Here is a 3,140-nt window from a genome sequence, read left to right on the forward strand (position 1 = left end):
TTTTTCGCCAGTCAGCGTGTATTAAAGTTGAAATCTTCCGGACAAAATTATAAAAGTGCCGGTCAAAGGTCTTCTTTGTTATTTATTGAGCTTTAAAACAAATGAATAACGACTCTATATAATATAATGATAAAATACACGGAGCCTCTCTTTTTCCTCCTTCTCTTCGGACAGCGTCAGTGTCTGTCTCATGCAGCAGCTGATCCAGTAATGAGTGACCCGGCCGACAGTAAAAAATAAACATATTTATAACTAGTTTAGGGAGTTTGAGAGGTAATTAAAATAGCTAAGGGTGATGATCTGACTTGAAGTGTGTGTTTTGCTGCAGCGGGAAGAGCTGTAGGTGGGCAGAGCTGCGTGTCTCCGTCCTGTCAGATTAGACTTCACTCGCGAGAGAAAGATAAATAATCTGAATTCAGGATGCAGTTTACTTTGACGTGGGGGTGAGCAGCAGAGGTGGGGAGAGGCGGGGCTATTGCCTCATCATTATTGCTGTAGATGTTGCACAAACAACTGTAGCATGGTCAATAGCGTCCGGAGCACGATAGCAACTCTGCGATCCGCCATTGTTGTTGTTGTTGGTGGCGAAACACTTCAGCACTGGCGCGGGGTAAGCGGAGGTGAGCAGAAGAGGTGGGGAGAGGCGGGGCTATTGCGCAATCACTATCAGTGATCTGAAAATGTCCGTATAGGGCGCACACACGGAGCTGTTTGACCCCCCAGAGAGTGGCGTATGCATTTCTATCCACCTTGGGACCCGTTGTCGTTTCCTCAGTCGTTTAGTGCCATATTCGGTCGTCCTCGTGTGGCCGAACGGTCTATATGACACTAAACAGTAACGCAAACGACCGAATTCGTCCTCGTGGGGCCGCAGCCTGAGAGACAGAACTGGACTCCTCACAGCAGTGAACTTCAGCACAGGTACAAAGACTCTTTTTTTCATACTGTACAAAGAATCAAGAAAGATATTGGTTTAAATAAATGAAGTATTGACTTTAATACACTGATATGTATTCCATTAAACAATACTAAATACTCGATCACCTACACATCAGTTAAGTTGAGGGTTTTTTCCATGCAAAAAGTTACATTTTAGATATTTAGCAATATGACTTTGTCAGCTTTCTAATTTAATGTATTGAAGGCAAAGATATTTAACACGGTGAGAACTGCTACTATTTATCTCTCAATATTGTCTGTAAAAACGTGGTAAAAGTGATTCTTTCAGTGAGACAACAGAGCAAGCTTCTACAGTTGCACTACGTTTTGTAACAGTTAAATATTATTTTGATAATAACATATATTTCAATGTTGATGAACTTCATACTGTTCATTCATAATCTGATTGCTCACTGTTAAAAAAAACAAAAAACCATTACAATTACAAAATAATTATATCTACAGCCCCTAAACACACAAACACAACGCTTTCATAAATAACACACTTGTTCTGCAATAATATGTTTTATGTTTCCTGTCATTTTTGTTAGGAAAGGACATGCCTGAAAGACACGACATTTTCTCCTTCTCTGAGGGTCAAGAAGAGCATCCAAGAGGAACATTAAAAGCTGATGTTATGAGACACTCCATCAGCTGATTATTTCTATTTGCCTCACTTTATGAGCTTCACATCACCTGTGCCTTGTACCGCAGAGTTTGCAACATCACAAATTAATGGGGCCAATCTTCAGTCAGATGTGAATGTGTAATCTAACATTTTCAGTAAGAATAATGGACGAAAGGAGTGCAAATACAAATAAAATTTATTGAAATGTGAACCAAAAGTTAATCAAATGTTTTAAATAAAAAGCACATATGGACAGAAGGTGTAAACCTATTACATTTATAAGTAAACACATTTAGTCAAATAACGTGACAGACTAGGCCTGTGCAGTTGGTATCAGCTATGCCCAGCATGGGCTCCTCTATCAGGCCTGGTCCTCCTCGCTGAGGAAAGACCCTCAGTCCTCTCCACACCAACAGACTGGACGTCCATCACACGGAGGTTTCTCCCTGAAGTCTCTGCAGCTCTCTGGACCACACTGAATATGAGAGGGGAAATGAAAATAATAAATGCTTTAGACAATAAGAAACATAAAGTTGACTGTTGAGTTGCTCAGTTTTTTTAGATTGTCAATACTATTACTGTATAACTAATATATCAGGTTAAGAGGCACATTCAAATAAAGATTGGTCTTTAAATACATGTTGTCTTTTGAATTGTTTGTCTAAAGTCAGTCTAGAACTGGTACTTAGTTTTAATGATACAGTCTGGTTATTATGCTGTTTGGAGGAGGCCTCACAGGTAAGAGCACTAACTAGCTACCATCACATGTACCTTAGCTTGACTTAAACGTATAATTAAGTGATATCAAAATACAAATAACTAATGTCATGCAAACATATTAATATTTGCTTGATTCCAGTGTTGAATTTAGCACAATTGCATATAAACGTTAAGGGGTTTTAAGATTCTGAAGTATTATGCTAAAAACTCAATAACCTAGATTATTATTTATAGTTTTGCTGAATAGTTTTATGTCCGCTTACCTTAGAAACGTAAAATGCGACGGCAGTGTGCAGATGGGGAGCATGTTAGCTTAGCTTGGTAGCTTCAGCTAGCTCTGGAACTTCCAGCTCGGTGGCTGCAGGTCCCGCCTCGGCTCCGCCTCTTTGCCCTTATTTGGAGCAGGCTGGAACAGGCGGGAGTTGAACTCTGACGTCGCTGTCGAGCCGTTAGTGGCCGACTCCGCCTACTAAGGGCTTCACGGCAACTCTGCAGAATCCTATGGGTGACGTCACGGACCCTACGTCCATTTATATATACAGTCTATGGTTACAACCCAACCCTGGCTACATGGTGTACTTCGACTCCACTCCAGTTCAGAGGTACATGGTGTACTTCGACTCCACTACAGTTCAGAGGTACATGGTGTAGCTACTTCTACTCCACTACATGTATTTAATACCTTTAGTTACTTCACACATCTGGATGAATGATGTGAAATATAATCAAGTGTTAAATCAGACTTTAGTTCCACCTGGAGTAAATACACAAGCTACCCTGCAGTATACAAAGTCATTCAAACTAGCTGCACCTTTACCAGCTTTGAGAACACTTTCATGATCAATCATTATAA

General features: G+C 40.4%; 1 long non-coding RNA gene across 1 annotated transcript; it reads right to left on the minus strand.

Moving 5' to 3' along the window:
- Positions 1-1,852: 1,852 nt before the first annotated feature.
- Positions 1,853-2,773, minus strand: LOC139433853 (uncharacterized). The gene is made up of 2 exons (XR_011643259.1): positions 2,551-2,773; positions 1,853-2,042 (listed from the first exon to the last, which is right to left on the minus strand). It is a non-coding gene; the product is annotated as an uncharacterized lncRNA (long non-coding RNA).
- Between the last annotated feature and the right edge of the window lie 367 nt (positions 2,774-3,140).

The sequence above is a fragment of the Pseudochaenichthys georgianus genome, chromosome 5 (genome assembly GCF_902827115.2).
Source record: "Pseudochaenichthys georgianus chromosome 5, fPseGeo1.2, whole genome shotgun sequence".
NCBI classification, from domain to species: Eukaryota; Metazoa; Chordata; class Actinopteri; order Perciformes; family Channichthyidae; genus Pseudochaenichthys; species Pseudochaenichthys georgianus.